The following is a 21,139-nucleotide window of genomic DNA, read 5'->3' as shown; positions in this document are numbered from 1 at the left end:
ACTTGAAGTGCGGAGAGAACAAGCGAGGCTTAGACTTTTAGAAAGGTTCAGAACAAACGAGTTTAAATATGACACTGAAGGAATTATAATGGCCCCACACTACTTAGGTAGATCAGACCACAAAGATAAACTAAGGGAGATAGATTCCAAGACAGATAGGTACAAATACTCATTCTTTCCCCGAACAATCAGTAATCATAATAGCAAGAAACAGAAGTCACTTTAGAAATATTAAAAACTTTGAATTTACAAGTCGGAACAAAATTAAACACTATAGAGATGTTAGGTATACTTTCAGGTGCATGTGTATGTTAGTTGGTAGTTTGAGTGTTTGCATGTGTGTGGGGTGTAAGTGTTCATGCATGAATGTATGCCATGTTTTTTTTATATATGATTTTGTCGTATTTTGCATGCGATTTTTTTTTTTAATTATTTTTCTTTTCTAAATTATGGGTGGTGTCCTAGCACCCCCCGCCACACGCCCTTGCGGCGGCTTGCGGGGTATTGAGTAGATGTAGATATACGGATGCGGATGACACGGTGATCTATCGGGAGATATCTGGGGATGAGGATCGTTTTATTCTAGCGCAGGATTTAGATTGCATTACTAAATGGTGTTCTAACTGGGGATTGACTCTAAATTATAATAAATGTTCAGTGGTAAATTTCTTTAAAAGATCAACGGGATTTGCTTACAAATTAGCTGGAGGTGACCTAGCAGTAGTTGATACGGTAAAATACCTAGGTGTCACATTCACTAAAGACTTAACTTGGGGGACTCACATACGTAAAGTCTGCGGTCAAGCAAATAAAAAATTGGGATTCATTAGACGCATTGTCGGCAAAAGTGACTCAAAGGTCAAGGAACGCTGTTACCACGCTCTTGTAAGGCCTCATTTAGAATACGCATGCAGCGTGTGGGACCCGAGTGAAAAAGGTCTCATTCGGGAAATTGAGAAGGTTCAACGCCGGGCAGCCCGTTTTGTAAAAAATTCCTACGATAAAACGCAAAGCGTTACCGAAATGCTCATGGATTTGGGGTGGGAATCATTAGAAGAGAGACGATTCAATGCAAGACTGAAATTATTAAATAAATTCAGATCCGCATGTTTCAGCACCGAGGTCTCGCAGATTATTCGTACTCCTACATACATTGGTCGCTTGGATCATGCATATAAAATTCGGGAAATAGATGCCAGGACTAGCCGACTCAAGGACTCCTTCTTCCCACGGACAATACGGGATAGCAACTGTAGGATTATAGATAGTAAAAATTCCACTTGCCACCCTCAGTGTCTAAAAAATAATTAGTTCTACTTAAATGCATGCTCCTCCACTAACCTTATGTGTTTTGTTATAATAACCCATTCTTTCCGCATGATATCATTCGTGTTCTGTTCATCTGTTTTTAAGTTTCCCTTTCAGTCCCTCTTCCCTCCCGGCGGGGGGAAATTCCTGCTACCTGCAACGTTGGGTCGAATTCCCTTCCTTTTACTGTCTCTTTGGGGGGTTGAGTGTTTTGTGGTGCATTTTCATGTGGTAGTGATGTTTCACATTCTTGCTTGTTGTGTCCTGGCTTGCGTGTTTTAGGATGGCTTTCGTGCTGTATCCTGGGGTGCAGTTTTTTGTTGTTTTGCGGTGTATGTGTTTGCATGAGTATTGGATGGAGGGAGTTTTGCATGAGTGTGTGCGCTGCTGGGGTGTAATTTTCCGTGTTGTTTTTTGCATGTGGTATTTTTCGTTTTTACGGTTGGTGACCTAACACCCCCCGCCACACGCCCTTGCGGCGGCTTGCGGGGTATTATGTAGATGTAGATGTAGATGTACATTGGTCGCTTGGATCATGCATATAAAATTCGGGAAATAGATGCCAGAGCTAGAAGACTTAAGGACATCTTCTCCCCCCGTCAATACGGGATAGAAACTGACGGGTTATAGATAGGAGAAATTCCACTAGCCACCCTCAGCGTATAAAAAATCATTAGTTGTATTTATATTGCATGCTCTTCCACTAACATTATGCGTTTTGTTATAATCCATTCTTTCCGAATGACCACATTTGTGTTTATTTCGCCTGTTTTTAAGTTTCCATTTCATTTCCTCGTCCCTCTCCGCGGGGGGAAATTCCTGCTACCTGCAACGTTTGGTCGCATTCCCTGCCTTTTACAGGCTCTTTTGGGGTGGAGTGCTATGTGGTACATTTTCATGTGGTGGTGATGTTTAAATTTTTTGCTTGTTTGTCCTTGCTTCCGTGTTGTAGGATGGCTTCCGTGCTGCATCAAGGGGGTCAGTTTTTTAGTTTTTTTGCGGTATATGCGTTTGCATGAGTATTGGATGAAGGGATTTTTGCATGAGTGTGTGCGCTGCTGTGGGTGTATCTTTGCGTGTTGTTTCTTTTGCATGTGGTATATTTCCTTTTTACAGTTGGTGACCTAACACCCCACGTCAATCGCCCTTGCGGCTGCTTGCGGGGTATTATATAGATATAGATGAGGTGTATGATTTTTACCGGACTGCGCATCCTAAGCGCCGAAGTGCCTTCGCACACACTGCCCGGTGGACTAGGGGGCCTCGACGACTCAAATTTCCGACTCCGCAGAATCGAGAGGTGGAAGGGGGCGGAGGAACTAGCACGCGAGGATGCTTTTCTAATGGCCCCCGCCGCCCCGTTTTTATGTGAAGGACGTGGTGGCATGGGAGGGCATTAAATCATGGCACCACGGGGCCTGGTGGACAATATTCTACGGCCTGAAACACCGTGGAATGTTAATTGAAAATTTTTCCTTTTGAACTAACAAAATGTTTAAAAGATGTAAATGCTGAAGACAGAGGGGTGCGACGGAGGGTTTTCCCGTTTTCTAAGGGACCGCGGAACGAAAAATTTCAAAATAATAAATTTTAAATTTAGCGCGTCGCGCCCACCAGAATGAATCCTCGCGTGCTAGGTCCTCCGCCCCCCTCCTCCCGCAATCAGTAGAGGAGGAACGTCGTGGCATTCGAGCCCGACTCCTCCCCTCCCCTTTTACCCACGGGTGGCACGTGCCAAGTCGCTTCGGCGCGTAGGAGCGCCGTCCGCGAAAAACCATAGTTTGGTCCCTCGATTCTTCTTCTTAGCCTTATGGCTTAGATCAAAGTGTAGTCCGGCCCATGGGGCGCTTCCAGGTCCCCTCCGGACCGGGCCGCTCTACTTCCCCGCGGTCTGAGAAACCCCGGAACGAAACATTTCAAAATTTCAAAGTTTGCATTGAACGCGTGATTCCCACCTACATAGTCCAGGTGGCGGCCGACTTACCCGCTGAGGGCACTCAACCTCTTCTCGGTTTCTATGGCTGGTCTGGGCCAGTACGAGTGGAATCGGGAAGACATTTAAATTGTTTGGCGATTTGAGATGATGGTTTTTTGGTTGATATAATCTTTCACAAATACCTGCTGGAGTGAGGAGGTCAACAAAACCGATCGGGCGTAAAGCTCGAAAAACTGTCGTTTGACCGTCGTCGCGGCCGAAAATGAAACCGCGCGTCGTTCAAATCATCCACCCTGCTCGGATACGTACGCGATTGACGAAGGGTGCCCGGGGGTCCTATGGCGTCGGTGCGGCCTCGTTGCTCAAGCTACCGGTCCATGGCGGACTTGCAAGTGCACCGGGGGCCGGACCTCAATTTGATCTTAGCCATAAGGCCGAGAAGAAGAAATGAGGGAGCCATAATGTATGAGTTTTCGTCGAAATATTCATGGATTAAGGGTTGGAATCATTGGCTGCAAGACGACTCAATGCAAGATTGAAATTATTGAATAAATTTGATCCGCATGTCTCAGAACCGGGGTCTCGCAAATTATTCGTACTAATATATACAGGATATAAACTACAAAATAGAGGGTTCAGTATTGACTACGGCAAATCAAGTTAAATATTTGGGGGTTGTTCTAACACCACGCCTTTCATGGGGAGCACATATCAGGACAATATGCGGATCAGCTTTAAAGAAACTTGGCTTCATAAAACGGGTGGTGGGGAAATGTAATGAAAAAGTTAAAGAGAGGTGTTATTTTGCTCTAGTTAGACCTCATTTGGAATATGCCGCAAGTATTTGGGATCCGTGGGAGAAAATTTGGCAAAAAGAATTAGATAAAGTCCAGAGAAAATCCGCTAGATTTGTTAAAAATTGTTATGATAAAAACACAAGTGTGACAGGTCTCTTAGGGGATTTAGGCTGGGAACCACTTGAAGTGCGGAGAGAACAAGCGAGGCTTAGACTTTTAGAAAGGTTCAGAACAAACGAGTTTAAATATGACACTGAAGGAATTATAATGGCCCCACACTACTTAGGTAGATCAGACCACAAAGATAAACTAAGGGAGATAGATTCCAAGACAGATAGGTACAAATACTCATTCTTTCCCCGAACAATCAGTAATCATAATAGCAAGAAACCGAAGTCACTTTAGAAATATTAAAAACTTTGAATTTACAAGTCGGAACAAAATTAAACACTATAGAGATGTTAGGTATACTTTCAGGTGCATGTGTATGTTAGTTGGTAGTTTGAGTGTTTGCATGTGTGTTGGGTGTAAGTGTTCATGCATGAATGTATGCCATGTTTTTTTTTATATATGATTTTGTCGTTATTGCATGCGATTTTTTTTTTTTAATTATTTTTCTTTTCTAAATTATGGGTGGTGTCCTAGCACCCCCCGCCACACGCCCTTGCGGCGGCTTGCGGGGTATTGAGTAGATGTACTATTGGATCTATTTCTTACAAACACGCCGGAACGTATTATTAGTGTATCAACTGATGAGGGCTTGAGTGACCATAAAGCAATTAATGTCCATTTGGACATAGCAATAAAAAAGATTGTTAAACCAAAAAGAAAAATTTATAATTACCATAAAGCAGACTTTGAATCTTTTGCCAATCAATTAAACTCTTCACTACCCGAGTTCAAAACCCGCTTAAGTCATGCCAACGTGGAAGAAACTTGGACAGAATTTGTCAATATCATGCAAAAAGGAATCGTAGATTTCATACCTATAAAATACGTTAAAGCAAATCGCGACCCCAGGTGGTACAATAAAGACGTTAGAAAAGCCCTTCGAAAGCAGAGAATGCTACACTCTAGGGTAAAGAGGGCAGGCGTGAACACATCATCTCCTGAGAATACACAATTATGGGACACATATAGATCCTCTAAAATTGAAACCAAAAAACAATTACGTAGCGCCTTACTGGAATTTAAACGCAAAGTACTTTGCGAGCACTTGGACACTGACCCCAAAGCTTTCTGGTCATATGTTAGGGAAGTAAATGGGAGTAAACAAACCGTGGCTTGCTTAAGGGATTGTAGCAATGTAATTCATACAGACAGCGAGGTTAAAGCTAACATCTTAAATTCATTCTTCCAAAGCGTTTTCTCGAATGATGTTGCCACCGCATATCTCCAAGAAACAATACATACTCCACCCATGGAAAAAATAACAGTGGACCAACAAGGAATTCTAAAATTACTTAATGAGATTAAACCCAACAAATCCCCGGGTCCCGAAAATATACCAGCTAGGGTGATAAAACATTTAGCTCCAAACATTGCCCCGTACCTTGAATTTATATTTAACAAATCCCTCACAGAGTGCAAAGTACCTAAGATTTGGAAAACCGCGCAAATAACGCCTATTTTTAAAAGTGGTGACAGGGAGGATCCCAGTAATTACAGACCTATATCTCTCACTTCTATCTGTTGTAAAATATTAGAGCACATAATTGTCAGTTCAATAATGAGACACCTTGACAACATTAACTTTTTAAGTGACAATCAACACGGATTCAGGAAAACCCGCTCCTGCGAAACCCAATTAGGATTATTTACACATGATTTACTTGTATCTGGTGAGAGAGGTAGGCAAGTGGATGCCATCTTCTTAGATTTTCAAAAGGCATTTGATAAGGTCCCACATGGTAAACTCATTCATAAATTAAAGGTCGCGGGTATAAACAAGGGCGCTATAAGTTGGGTTAAAGATTTTCTTTCAGAGCGGGAACAGAGGGTAGTCCTTGATGGCGCTAGTTCCGACAGCGTTCGAGTCACGTCGGGGGTACCTCAGGGAAGTGTGATCGGGCCGTTACTTTTCTTGATTTTTGTTAACGATTTGAACCGCGAAGTGAAAAGTAACATTAGGATGTTTGCGGATGACACGGTGATCTATCGGGAGATATCTGGGGATGAGGATCGTTTTATTCTAGCGCAGGATTTAGATTGCATTACTAAATGGTGTTCTAACTGGGGATTGACTCTAAATTATAATAAATGTTCAGTGGTAAATTTCTTTAAAAGATCAACGGGATTTGCTTACAAATTAGCTGGAGGTGACCTAGCAGTAGTTGATACGGTAAAATACCTAGGTGTCACATTCACTAAAGACTTAACTTGGGGGACTCACATACGTAAAGTCTGCGGTCAAGCAAATAAAAAATTGGGATTCATTAGACGCATTGTCGGCAAAAGTGACTCAAAGGTCAAGGAACGTTGTTACCACGCTCTTGTAAGGCCTCATTTAGAATACGCATGCAGCGTGTGGGACCCGAGTGAAAAAGGTCTCATTCGGGAAATTGAGAAGGTTCAACGCCGGGCAGCCCGTTTTGTAAAAAATTCCTACGATAAAACGCAAAGCGTTACCGAAATGCTCATGGATTTGGGGTGGGAATCATTAGAAGAGAGACGATTCAATGCAAGACTGAAATTATTAAATAAATTCAGATCCGCATGTTTCAGCACCGAGGTCTCGCAGATTATTCGTACTCCTACATACATTGGTCGCTTGGATCATGCATATAAAATTCGGGAAATAGATGCCAGGACTAGCCGACTCAAGGACTCCTTCTTCCCACGGACAATACGGGATAGCAACTGTAGGATTATAGATAGTAAAAATTCCACTTGCCACCCTCGGTGTCTAAAAAATAATTAGTTCTACTTAAATGCATGCTCCTCCACTAACCTTATGTGTTTTGTTATAATAACCCATTCTTTCCGCATGATATCATTCGTGTTCTGTTCATCTGTTTTTAAGTTTCCCTTTCAGTCCCTCTTCCCTCCCGGCGGGGGGAAATTCCTGCTACCTGCAACGTTGGGTCGAATTCCCTTCCTTTTACTGTCTCTTTGGGGGGTTGAGTGTTTTGTGGTGCATTTTCATGTGGTAGTGATGTTTCACATTCTTGCTTGTTGTGTCCTGGCTTGCGTGTTTTAGGATGGCTTTCGTGCTGTATCCTGGGGTGCAGTTTTTTGTTGTTTTGCGGTGTATGTGTTTGCATGAGTATTGGATGGAGGGAGTTTTGCATGAGTGTGTGCGCTGCTGGGGTGTAATTTTCAGTGTTGTTTTTTGCATGTGGTATTTTTCGTTTTTACGATTGGTGACCTAACACCCCCCGCCACACGCCCTTGCGGCGGCTTGCGGGGTATTATGTAGATGTAGATGTAGAGATGTAGATATACATTGGTCGCTTGGATCATGCATATAAAATTCGGGAAATAGATGCCAGAGCTAGAAGACTTAAGGACATCTTCTCCCCCCGTCAATACGGGATAGAAACTGACGGGTTATAGATAGGAGAAATTCCACTAGCCACCCTCAGCGTATAAAAAATCATTAGTTGTATTTATATTGCATGCTCTTCCACTAACATTATGCGTTTTGTTATAATCCATTCTTTCCGAATGACCACATTTGTGTTTATTTCGCCTGTTTTTAAGTTTCCATTTCATTTCCTCGTCCCTCTCCGCGGGGGGAAATTCCTGCTACCTGCAACGTTTGGTCGCATTCCCTGCCTTTTACAGGCTCTTTTGGGGTGGAGTGCTATGTGGTACATTTTCATGTGGTGGTGATGTTTAAATTTTTTGCTTGTTTGTCCTTGCTTCCGTGTTGTAGGATGGCTTCCGTGCTGCATCAAGGGGGTCAGTTTTTTAGTTTTTTTGCGGTATATGCGTTTGCATGAGTATTGGATGAAGGGATTTTTGCATGAGTGTGTGCGCTGCTGTGGGTGTATCTTTGCGTGTTGTTTCTTTTGCATGTGGTATATTTCCTTTTTACAGTTGGTGACCTAACACCCCACGTCAATCGCCCTTGCGGCTGCTTGCGGGGTATTATATAGATATAGATGAAGTGTATGATTTTTACCGGACTGCGCATCCTAAGCGCCGAAGTGCCTTCGCACACACTGCCCGGTGGACTAGGGGGCCTCGACGACTCAAATTTCCGACTCCGCAGAATCGAGAGGTGGAAGGGGGCGGAGGAACTAGCACGCGAGGATGCTTTTCTAATGGCCCCCGCCGCCCCGTTTTTATGTGAAGGACGTGGTGGCATGGGAGGGCATTAAATCATGGCACCACGGGGCCTGGTGGACAATATTCTACGGCCTGAAACACCGTGGAATGTTAATTGAAAATTTTTCCTTTTGAACTAACAAAATGTTTAAAAGATGTAAATGCTGAAGACAGAGGGGTGCGACGGAGGGTTTTCCCGTTTTCTAAGGGACCGCGGAACGAAAAATTTCAAAATAATAAATTTTAAATTTAGCGCGTCGCGCCCACCAGAATGAATCCTCGCGTGCTAGGTCCTCCGCCCCCCTCCTCCCGCAATCAGTAGAGGAGGAACGTCGTGGCATTCGAGCCCGACTCCTCCCCTCCCCTTTTACCCACGGGTGGCACGTGCCAAGTCGCTTCGGCGCGTAGGAGCGCCGTCCGCGAAAAACCATAGTTTGGTCCCCCGATTCTTCTTCTTACCCTTATGGCTAAGATCAAAGTGTAGTCAGGCCCACGGGCCGCTCTGCTTCCCCGCGGCCTGAGAAACCCCGGAACGAAACATTTCAAAATTTCAAAGGTTGCATTGAACGCGTGATTCCCACCTGCAGGTCCAGGTGGCGGCCGACTTACCCGCTGAAGGCACTCAACCTCTTCTCGGTTTCTATGGCTGGTCTGGGCCAGTACGAGTGGAATCGGGAAGACATTTTAATTGTTTGGCGATTTGAGATGATGGTTTTTTGGTTGATATCTACATCTACATCTACTCAATACCCCGCAAGCCGCCGCAAGGGCGTGTGGCGGGGGGTGCTAGGACACCACCCATAATTTAGAAAAGAAAAATAATTAAAAAAAAAAATCGCATGCAATAACGACAAAATCATATATAAAAAAAAACATGGCATACATTCATGCATGAACACTTACACCCCACACACATGCAAACTTGATATCATAACATGATATAATCTTTCACAAATACCTGCTGGAGTGAGGAGGTCAACAAAACCGATCGGGCGTAAAGCTCGAAAAACTGTCGTTTGACCGTCGTCGCGGCCGAAAATGAAACCGCGCGTCGTTCAAATCATCCACCCTGCTCGGATACGTACGCGATTGACGAAGGGTGCCCGGGGGTCCTATGGCGTCGGTGCGGCCTCGTTGCTCAAGCTACCGGTCCATGGCGGACTTGCAAGTGCACCGGGGGCCGGACCTCAATTTGATCTTAGCCATAAGGCCGAGAAGAAGAAATGAGGGAGCCATAATGTATGAGTTTTCGTCGAAATATTCATGGATTAAGGGTTGGAATCATTGGCTGCAAGACGACTCAATGCAAGATTGAAATTATTGAATAAATTTGATCCGCATGTCTCAGAACCGGGGTCTCGCAAATTATTCGTACTAATATATACAGGATATAAACTACAAAATAGAGGGTTCAGTATTGACTACGGCAAATCAAGTTAAATATTTGGGGGTTGTTCTAACACCACGCCTTTCATGGGGAGCACATATCAGGACAATATGCGGATCAGCTTTAAAGAAACTTGGCTTCATAAAACGGGTGGTGGGGAAATGTAATGAAAAAGTTAAAGAGAGGTTTTATTTTGCTCTAGTTAGACCTCATTTGGAATATGCCGCAAGTATTTGGGATCCGTGGGAGAAAATTTGGCAAAAAGAATTAGATAAAGTCCAGAGAAAATCCGCTAGATTTGTTAAAAATTGTTATGATAACAACACAAGTGTGACAGGTCTCTTAGGGGATTTAGGCTGGGAACCACTTGAAGTGCGGAGAGAACAAGCGAGGCTTAGACTTTTAGAAAGGTTCAGAACAAACGAGTTTAAATATGACACTGAAGGAATTATAATGGCCCCACACTACTTAGGTAGATCAGACCACAAAGATAAACTAAGGGAGATAGATTCCAAGACAGATAGGTACAAATACTCATTCTTTCCCCGAACAATCAGTAATCATAATAGCAAGAAACAGAAGTCACTTTAGAAATATTAAAAACTTTGAATTTACAAGTCGGAACAAAATTAAACACTATAGAGATGTTAGGTATACTTTCAGGTGCATGTGTATGTTAGTTGGTAGTTTGAGTGTTTGCATGTGTGTGGGGTGTAAGTGTTCATGCATGAATGTATGCCATGTTTTTTTTTATATATGATTTTGTCGTATTTTGCATGCGATTTTTTTTTTAATTATTTTTCTTTTCTAAATTATGGGTGGTGTCCTAGCACCCCCCGCCACACGCCCTTGCGGCGGCTTGCGGGGTATTGAGTAGATGTAGATATACATTGGTCGCTTGGATCATGCATATAAAATTCGGGAAATAGATGCCAGAGCTAGAAGACTTAAGGACATCTTCTCCCCCCGTCAATACGGGATAGAAACTGACGGGTTATAGATAGGAGAAATTCCACTAGCCACCCTCAGCGTATAAAAAATCATTAGTTGTATTTATATTGCATGCTCTTCCACTAACATTATGCGTTTTGTTATAATCCATTCTTTCCGAATGACCACATTTGTGTTTATTTCGCCTGTTTTTAAGTTTCCATTTCATTTCCTCGTCCCTCTCCGCGGGGGGAAATTCCTGCTACCTGCAACGTTTGGTCGCATTCCCTGCCTTTTACAGGCTCTTTTGGGGTGGAGTGCTATGTGGTACATTTTCATGTGGTGGTGATGTTTAAATTTTTTGCTTGTTTGTCCTTGCTTCCGTGTTGTAGGATGGCTTCCGTGCTGCATCAAGGGGGTCAGTTTTTTAGTTTTTTTGCGGTATATGCGTTTGCATGAGTATTGGATGAAGGGATTTTTGCATGAGTGTGTGCGCTGCTGTGGGTGTATCTTTGCGTGTTGTTTCTTTTGCATGTGGTATATTTCCTTTTTACAGTTGGTGACCTAACACCCCACGTCAATCGCCCTTGCGGCTGCTTGCGGGGTATTATATAGATATAGATGAAGTGTATGATTTTTACCGGACTGCGCATCCTAAGCGCCGAAGTGCCTTCGCACACACTGCCCGGTGGACTAGGGGGCCTCGACGACTCAAATTTCCGACTCCGCAGAAGCGAGAGGTGGAAGGGGGCGGAGGAACTAGCACGCGAGGATGCTTTTCTAATGGCCCCCGCCGCCCCGTTTTTATGTGAAGGACGTGGTGGCATGGGAGGGCATTAAATCATGGCACCACGGGGCCTGGTGGACAATATTCTACGGCCTGAAACACCGTGGAATGTTAATTGAAAATTTTTCCTTTTGAACTAACAAAATGTTTAAAAGATGTAAATGCTGAAGACAGAGGGGTGCGACGGAGGGTTTTCCCGTTTTCTAAGGGACCGCGGAACGAAAAATTTCAAAATAATAAATTTTAAATTTAGCGCGTCGCGCCCACCAGAATGAATCCTCGCGTGCTAGGTCCTCCGCCCCCCTCCTCCCGCAATCAGTAGAGGAGGAACGTCGTGGCATTCGAGCCCGACTCCTCCCCTCCCCTTTTACCCACGGGTGGCACGTGCCAAGTCGCTTCGGCGCGTAGGAGCGCCGTCCGCGAAAAACCATAGTTTGGTCCCCCGATTCTTCTTCTTACCCTTATGGCTAAGATCAAAGTGTAGTCAGGCCCACGGGCCGCTCTGCTTCCCCGCGATCTGAGAAACCGCGGAACGAAACATATCAAAATTTTAAACTTTGCAATGAGCGTGTGATTCCCACCTACATAGTCCAGGTGGCGGCCAAGTTACCCGCTGAAGGCACTCAACCTCTTCTCGGTTTCCATGGCTGGTCTGGGCCAGTACGAGTGGAATCGGGAAGACATTTAAATTGTTTGGCGATTTGAGATGATGGTTTTTTGGTTGATATAATCTTTCACAAATACCTGCTGGAGTGAGGAGGTCAACAAAACCGATCGGGCGTAAAGCTCGAAAAACTGTCGTTTGACCGTCGTCGCGGCCGAAAATGAAACCGCGCGTCGTTCAAATCATCCACCCTGCTCGGATACGTACGCGATTGACGAAGGGTGCCCGGGGGTCCTATGGCGTCGGTGCGGCCTCGTTGCTCAAGCTACCGGTCCATGGCGGACTTGCAAGTGCACCGGGGGCCGGACCTCAATTTGATCTTAGCCATAAGGCCGAGAAGAAGAAATGAGGGAGCCATAATGTATGAGTTTTCGTCGAAATATTCATGGATTAAGGGTTGGAATCATTGGCTGCAAGACGACTCAATGCAAGATTGAAATTATTGAATAAATTTGATCCGCATGTCTCAGAACCGGGGTCTCGCAAATTATTCGTACTAATATATACATTGGTCGCTTGGATCATGCATATAAAATTCGGGAAATAGATGCCAGAGCTAGAAGACTTAAGGACATCTTCTCCCCCCGTCAATACGGGATAGAAACTGACGGGTTATAGATAGGAGAAATCCACTAGCCACCCTCAGCGTATAAAAAATCATTAGTTGTATTTATATTGCATGCTCTTCCACTAACATTATGCGTTTTGTTATAATCCATTCTTTCCGAATGACCACATTTGTGTTTATTTCGCCTGTTTTTAAGTTTCCATTTCATTTCCTCGTCCCTCTCCGCGGGGGGAAATTCCTGCTACCTGCAACGTTTGGTCGCATTCCCTGCCTTTTACAGGCTCTTTTGGGGTGGAGTGCTATGTGGTACATTTTCATGTGGTGGTGATGTTTAAATTTTTTGCTTGTTTGTCCTTGCTTCCGTGTTGTAGGATGGCTTCCGTGCTGCATCAAGGGGGTCAGTTTTTTAGTTTTTTTGCGGTATATGCGTTTGCATGAGTATTGGATGAAGGGATTTTTGCATGAGTGTGTGCGCTGCTGTGGGTGTATCTTTGCGTGTTGTTTCTTTTGCATGTGGTATATTTCCTTTTTACAGTTGGTGACCTAACACCCCACGTCAATCGCCCTTGCGGCTGCTTGCGGGGTATTATATAGATATAGATGAAGTGTATGATTTTTACCGGACTGCGCATCCTAAGCGCCGAAGTGCCTTCGCACACACTGCCCGGTGGACTAGGGGGCCTCGACGACTCAAATTTCCGACTCCGCAGAAGCGAGAGGTGGAAGGGGGCGGAGGAACTAGCACGCGAGGATGCTTTTCTAATGGCCCCCGCCGCCCCGTTTTTATGTGAAGGACGTGGTGGCATGGGAGGGCATTAAATCATGGCACCACGGGGCCTGGTGGACAATATTCTACGGCCTGAAACACCGTGGAATGTTAATTGAAAATTTTTCCTTTTGAACTAACAAAATGTTTAAAAGATGTAAATGCTGAAGACAGAGGGGTGCGACGGAGGGTTTTCCCGTTTTCTAAGGGACCGCGGAACGAAAAATTTCAAAATAATAAATTTTAAATTTAGCGCGTCGCGCCCACCAGAATGAATCCTCGCGTGCTAGGTCCTCCGCCCCCCTCCTCCCGCATTCAGTAGAGGAGGAATGTCTTGGCATTCGAGCAAGTCAACTCCCCTCCCCTTTTACCCACGGGTGGCACGTGCCAAGTCGCTTCGGCGCGTAGGAGCGCCGTCCGCGAAAAACCATAGTTTGGTCCCCCGATTCTTCTTCTTAGCCTTATGGCTTAGATCAAAGTGAAGTCCGGCCCATGGGGCGCTTCCAGGTCCCCTCCGGACCGGGCCGTTCTACTTCCCCGCGGTCTGAGAAACCCCGGAACGAAACATTTCAAAATTTCAAAGTTTTCATTGAACGCGTGATTCCCACCTACATAGTCCAGGTGGCGGCCGACTTACCCGCTGAAGGCACTAAACCTCTTCTCGGTTTCTATGGCTGGTCTGGGCCAGTACGAGTGGAATCGGGAAGACATTTTAATTGATGGCGATTTGAGATGATGGTTTTTTGGTTGATATAATCTTTCACAAATACCTGCTGGATTGAGGAGGTCAACAAAACCGATCGGGCGTAAAGCTCGAAAAACTGTCGTTTGACCGTCGTCGCGGCCGAAAATGAAACCGCGCGTCGTTCAAATCATCCACCCTGCTCGGATACGTACGCGATTGACGAAGGGTGCCCGGGGGTCCTATGGCGTCGGTGCGGCCTCGTTGCTCAAGCTACCGGTCCATGGCGGACTTGCAAGTGCACCGGGGGCCGGACCTCAATTTGATCTTAGCCATAAGGCCGAGAAGAAGAAATGAGGGAGCCATAATGTATGAGTTTTCGTCGAAATATTCATGGATTAAGGGTTGGAATCATTGGCTGCAAGACGACTCAATGCAAGATTGAAATTATTGAATAAATTTGATCCGCATGTCTCAGAACCGGGGTCTCGCAAATTATTCGTACTAATATATACAGGATATAAACTACAAAATAGAGGGTTCAGTATTGACTACGGCAAATCAAGTTAAATATTTGGGGGTTGTTCTAACACCACGCCTTTCATGGGGAGCACATATCAGGACAATATGCGGATCAGCTTTAAAGAAACTTGGCTTCATAAAACGGGTGGTGGGGAAATGTAATGAAAAAGTTAAAGAGAGGTGTTATTTTGCTCTAGTTAGACCTCATTTGGAATATGCCGCAAGTATTTGGGATCCGTGGGAGAAAATTTGGCAAAAAGAATTAGATAAAGTCCAGAGAAAATCCGCTAGATTTGTTAAAAATTGTTATGATAAAAACACAAGTGTGACAGGTCTCTTAGGGGATTTAGGCTGGGAACCACTTGAAGTGCGGAGAGAACAAGCGAGGCTTAGACTTTTAGAAAGGTTCAGAACAAACGAGTTTAAATATGACACTGAAGGAATTATAATGGCCCCACACTACTTAGGTAGATCAGACCACAAAGATAAACTAAGGGAGATAGATTCCAAGACAGATAGGTACAAATACTCATTCTTTCCCCGAACAATCAGTAATCATAATAGCAAGAAACCGAAGTCACTTTAGAAATATTAAAAACTTTGAATTTACAAGTCGGAACAAAATTAAACACTATAGAGATGTTAGGTATACTTTCATGTGCATGTGTATGTTAGTTGGTAGTTTGAGTGTTTGCATGTGTGTTGGGTGTAAGTGTTCATGCATGAATGTATACCATGTTTTTTTTTATATATGATTTTGTCGTATTTTGCATGCGATTTTTTTTTTTAATTATTTTTCTTTTCTAAATTATGGGTGGTGTCCTAGCACCCCCCGCCACACGCCCTTGCGGCGGCTTGCGGGGTATTGAGTAGATGTAGATATACATTGGTCGCTTGGATCATGCATATAAAATTCGGGAAATAGATGCCAGAGCTAGAAGACTTAAGGACATCTTCTCCCCCCGTCAATACGGGATAGAAACTGACGGGTTATAGATAGGAGAAATTCCACTAGCCACCCTCAGCGTATAAAAAATCATTAGTTGTATTTATATTGCATGCTCTTCCACTAACATTATGCGTTTTGTTATAATCCATTCTTTCCGAATGACCACATTTGTGTTTATTTCGCCTGTTTTTAAGTTTCCATTTCATTTCCTCGTCCCTCTCCGCGGGGGGAAATTCCTGCTACCTGCAACGTTTGGTCGCATTCCCTGCCTTTTACAGGCTCTTTTGGGGTGGAGTGCTATGTGGTACATTTTCATGTGGTGGTGATGTTTAAATTTTTTGCTTGTTTGTCCTTGCTTCCGTGTTGTAGGATGGCTTCCGTGCTGCATCAAGGGGGTCAGTTTTTTAGTTTTTTTGCGGTATATGCGTTTGCATGAGTATTGGATGAAGGGATTTTTGCATGAGTGTGTGCGCTGCTGTGGGTGTATCTTTGCGTGTTGTTTCTTTTGCATGTGGTATATTTCCTTTTTACAGTTGGTGACCTAACACCCCACGTCAATCGCCCTTGCGGCTGCTTGCGGGGTATTATATAGATATAGATGAGGTGTATGATTTTTACCGGACTGCGCATCCTAAGCGCCGAAGTGCCTTCGCACACACTGCCCGGTGGACTAGGGGGCCTCGACGACTCAAATTTCCGACTCCGCAGAATCGAGAGGTGGAAGGGGGCAGAGGAACTAGCACGCGAGGATGCTTTTCTAATGGCCCCCGCCGCCCCGTTTTTATGTGAAGGACGTGGTGGCATGGGAGGGCATTAAATCATGGCACCACGGGGCCTGGTGGACAATATTCTACGGCCTGAAACACCGTGGAATGTTAATTGAAAATTTTTCCTTTTGAACTAACAAAATGTTTAAAAGATGTAAATGCTGAAGACAGAGGGGTGCGACGGAGGGTTTTCCCGTTTTCTAAGGGACCGCGGAACGAAAAATTTCAAAATAAAAAATTTTAAATTTAGCGCGTCGCGCCCACCAGAATGAATCCTCGCGTGCTAGGTCCTCCGCCCCCCTCCTCCCGCATTCAGTAGAGGAGGAATGTCTTGGCATTCGAGCAAGTCAACTCCCCTCCCCTTTTACCCACGGGTGGCACGTGCCAAGTCGCTTCGGCGCGTAGGAGCGCCGTCCGCGAAAAACCATAGTTTGGTCCCCCGATTCTTCTTCTTAGCCTTATGGCTTAGATCAAAGTGAAGTCCGGCCCATGGGGCGCTTCCAGGTCCCCTCCGGACCGGGCCGTTCTACTTCCCCGCGGTCTGAGAAACCCCGAAACGAAACATTTCAAAATTTCAAAGTTTTCATTGAACGCGTGATTCCCACTTACATAGTCCAGGTGGCGGCCGACTTACCCGCTGAAGGCACTAAACCTCTTGTCGGTTTCTATGGCTGGTCTGGGCCAGTACGAGTGGAATCGGGAAGACATTTTAATTGATGGCGATTTGAGATGATGGTTTTTTGGTTGATATAATCTTTCACAAATACCTGCTGGATTGAGGAGGTCAACAAAACCGATCGGGCGTAAAGCTCGAAAAACTGTCGTTTGACCGTCGTCGCGGCCGAAAATGAAACCGCGCGTCGTTCAAATCATCCACCCTGCTCGGATACGTACGCGATTGACGAAGGGTGCCCGGGGGTCCTATGGCGTCGGTGCGGCCTCGTTGCTCAAGCTACCGGTCCATGGCGGACTTGCAAGTGCACCGGGGGCCGGACCTCAATTTGATCTTAGCCATAAGGCCGAGAAGAAGAAATGAGGGAGCCATAATGTATGAGTTTTCGTCGAAATATTCATGGATTAAGGGTTGGAATCATTGGCTGCAAGACGACTCAATGCAAGATTGAAATTATTGAATAAATTTGATCCGCATGTCTCAGAACCGGGGTCTCGCAAATTATTCGTACTAATATATACAGGATATAAACTACAAAATAGAGGGTTCAGTATTGACTACGGCAAATCAAGTTAAATATTTGGGGGTTGTTCTAACACCACGCCTTTCATGGGGAGCACATATCAGGACAATATGCGGATCAGCTTTAAAGAAACTTGGCTTCATAAAACGGGTTATGGGGAAATGTAATGAAAAAGTTAAAGAGAGGTGTTATTTTGCTCTAGTTAGACCTCATTTGGAATATGCCGCAAGTATTTGGGATCCGTGGGAGAAAATTTGGCAAAAAGAATTAGATAAAGTCCAGAGAAAATCCGCTAGATTTGTTAAAAATTGTTATGATAAAAACACAAGTGTGACAGGTCTCTTAGGGGATTTAGGCTGGGAACCACTTGAAGTGCGGAGAGAACAAGCGAGGCTTAGACTTTTAGAAAGGTTCAGAACAAACGAGTTTAAATATGACACTGAAGGAATTATAATGGCCCCACACTACTTAGGTAGATCAGACCACAAAGATAAACTAAGGGAGATAGATTCCAAGACAGATAGGTACAAATACTCATTCTTTCCCCGAACAATCAGTAATCATAATAGCAAGAAACCGAAGTCACTTTAGAAATATTAAAAACTTTGAATTTACAAGTCGGAACAAAATTAAACACTATAGAGATGTTAGGTATACTTTCAGGTGCATGTGTATGTTAGTTGGTAGTTTGAGTGTTTGCATGTGTGTTGGGTGTAAGTGTTCATGCATGAATGTATGCCATGTTTTTTTTTATATATGATTTTGTCGTTATTGCATGCGATTTTTTTTTTTTAATTATTTTTCTTTTCTAAATTATGGGTGGTGTCCTAGCACCCCCCGCCACACGCCCTTGCGGCGGCTTGCGGGGTATTGAGTAGATGTAGATATACATTGGTCGCTTGGATCATGCATATAAAATTCGGGAAATAGATGCCAGAGCTAGAAGACTTAAGGACATCTTCTCCCACCGTCAATACGGGATAGAAACTGACGGGTTATAGATAGGAGAAATTCCACTAGCCACCCTCAGCGTATAAAAAATCATTAGTTGTATTTATATTGCATGCTCTTCCACTAACATTATGCGTTTTGTTATAATCCATTCTTTCCGAATGACCACATTTGTGTTTATTTCGCCTGTTTTTAAGTTTCCATTTCATTTCCTCGTCCCTCTCCGCGGGGGGAAATTCCTGCTACCTGCAACGTTTGGTCGCATTCCCTGCCTTTTACAGGCTCTTTTGGGGTGGAGTGCTATGTGGTACATTTTCATGTGGTGGTGATGTTTAAATTTTTTGCTTGTTTGTCCTTGCTTCCGTGTTGTAGGATGGCTTCCGTGCTGCATCAAGGGGGTCAGTTTTTTAGTTTTTTTGCGGTATATGCGTTTGCATGAGTATTGGATGAAGGGATTTTTGCATGAGTGTGTGCGCTGCTGTGGGTGTATCTTTGCGTGTTGTTTCTTTTGCATGTGGTATATTTCCTTTTTACAGTTGGTGACCTAACACCCCACGTCAATCGCCCTTGCGGCTGCTTGCGGGGTATTATATAGATATAGATGAAGTGTATGATTTTTACCGGACTGCGCATCCTAAGCGCCGAAGTGCCTTCGCACACACTGCCCGGTGGACTAGGGGGCCTCGACGACTCAAATTTCCGACTCCGCAGAATCGAGAGGTGGAAGGGGGCGGAGGAACTAGCACGCGAGGATGCTTTTCTAATGGCCCCCGCCGCCCCGTTTTTATGTGAAGGACGTGGTGGCATGGGAGGGCATTAAATCATGGCACAACCGGGCCTTGTGGACAATATTCTACGGCCTGAAACACCGTGGAATGTTAATTGAAAATTTTTCCTTTTGAACTAACAAAATGTTTAAAAGATGTAAATGCTGAAGACAGAGGGGTGCGACGGAGGGTTTTCCGGTTTTCTAAGGGATTGCGGAACGAAAAATTTCAACAAAATAAATTTTAAATTCAGCGCGTCGCGCCCACCAGAATGAATCCTCGCGTCCTAGGTCCTCCGCCCCCCTCCTCCCGCAATCAGTAGAGGAGGAATGTCTTGGCATTCGAGCAAGTCTCCTCCCCTCCCCGGGTGGCACGTGCCAAGTCGCTTCGGCGCGTAGGAGCGCCGTCCGCGAAAAACCATAGTTTGGTCCCCCGATTCTTCTTCTTACCCTTATGGCTAAGATCAAAGTGTAGTCAGGCCCACGGGCCGCTCTGCTTCCCCGCGATCTGAGAAACCGCGGAACGAAACATATCAAAATTTTAAACTTTGCAATGAGCGTGTGATTCCCACCTGTATAGTCCAGGTGGCGGCCGAGTTACCCGCTGAAGGCACTCAACCTCTTCTCGGTTTCCATGGCTGGTCTGGGCCAGTACGAGTGGAATCGGGAAGACATTTAAATTGTTTGGCGATTTGAGATGATGGTTTTTTGGTTGATATAATCTTTCACAAATACCTGCTGGAGTGAGGAGGTCAACAAAACCGATCGGGCGTAAAGCTCGAAAAACTGTCGTTTGACCGTCGTCGCGGCCGAAAATGAATGTTAATTGAAAATTTTTCCTTTTGAACTAACAAAATGTTTAAAAGATGTAAATGCTGAAGACAGAGGGGTGCGACGGAGGGTTTTCCCGTTTTCTAAGGGACCGCGGAACGAAAAATTTCAAAATAATAAATTTTAAATTTAGCGCGTCGCGCCCACCAGAATGAATCCTCGCGTGCTAGGTCCTCCGCCCCCCTCCTCCCGCAATCAGTAGAGGAGGAACGTCGTGGCATACGAGCCCGACTCCTCCCCTCCCCTTTTACCCACGGGTGGCACGTGCCAAGTCGCTTCGGCGCGTAGGAGCGCCGTCCGCGTAAAACCATAGTTTGGTCCCCCGATTCTTCTTCTTACCCTTATGGCTAAGATCAAAGTGTAGTCAGGCCCACGGGCCGCTCTGCTTCCCCGCGATCTGAGAAACCGCGGAACGAAACATATCGAAATTTTAAACTTTGCAATGAGCGTGTGATTCCCACCTGTATAGTCCAGGTGGCGGCCGAGTTACCCGCTGAAGGCACTCAACCTCTTCTACATCTACATCTACATAATACCCCGCAAGCCGCCGCAAGGGCATGTGGCGGGGGGTGTTAGGTCACCAACCGTAAAAACGAAAAATACCACATGCAAAAAAACAACACGGAAAATTACACCCCAGCAGCGCACACACTCATGCAAAACTCCCTCCATCCAACACTCATGCAAACACATACACCGCAAAACAACAAAAAACTGCACCCCAGGATACAGCACGAAAGCCATCCTAAAACACGCAAGCCAGGACACAACAAGCAAGAATGTGAAACATCACTACCACATGAAAATGCACCACAAAACACTCAACCCCCCAAAGAGACAGCAAAAGGAAGGGAATTCGACCCAACGTTGCAGGTAGCAGGAATCTCCCCCCGCCGGGAGGGAAGAGGGACTGAAAGGGAAACCCAAAAACAGATGAACAGAACACGAATGATATCATGCGGAAAGAATGGGTTATTATAACAAAACACATAAGGTTAGTGGAGGAGCATGCATTTAAGTAGAACTAATCACCTTTTAGACACTGAGGGTGGCAAGTGGA

This window comes from Hetaerina americana, unplaced genomic scaffold, assembly GCF_022747635.1.
Source record: "Hetaerina americana unplaced genomic scaffold, ioHetAmer1.1.p SCAF_330, whole genome shotgun sequence".
Lineage (NCBI taxonomy): Eukaryota > Metazoa > Arthropoda > Insecta > Odonata > Calopterygidae > Hetaerina > Hetaerina americana.
Note: the sequence above shows the minus strand (reverse complement) of the source record.